The following is a 495-nucleotide window of genomic DNA, read 5'->3' on the forward strand; positions in this document are numbered from 1 at the left end:
TCCGGCGGCGAGCACGCTTCCTCCCCAGCCCTCCCGGGCGGCGCGTGACCATCTCCGCTCCCAATCACGGTTGGAGCTGACCGAGCGCGGTACCGGAATCCAAGCCAGGGACGTCCCACCCTCATCCCGCGAGAACTCAGAAAGGGAAAAAATGTTGGGCGGGCGATGGGGAAGTGGCCAATGAGAGAGCGAGAAGGGTATGATGGGCGGCTCTCCGTGCTCCTCCTCTGCGCCCCGCCCGGCAGCGGAGGTCCGGCTCGCCGCCCGCCTGCCCCTCCCCTTTCCGCCCTCCCTCCCCTCCCGGCCCTGCTCTTCTCTTCCCGTCTGAGGTGGCGGCTGGCTTCCCTCCTCTGCAGCTCTGTTCTCCCTCTCCTCCCGACTTCCCTTTCTCCTCGGCCCGAGGCCGGCCTGAGCGCTTGCCCCGCGTCCTCGGGGTGGTCATATAACCCCTACCCCTCCCAGTATCCGGCGCTTTCTCCGTTCTCTGGGCTTCTG

Source organism: Myotis davidii, unplaced genomic scaffold (assembly GCF_000327345.1).
Source record: "Myotis davidii unplaced genomic scaffold, ASM32734v1 scaffold544, whole genome shotgun sequence".
Taxonomy (NCBI): Eukaryota; Metazoa; Chordata; class Mammalia; order Chiroptera; family Vespertilionidae; genus Myotis; species Myotis davidii.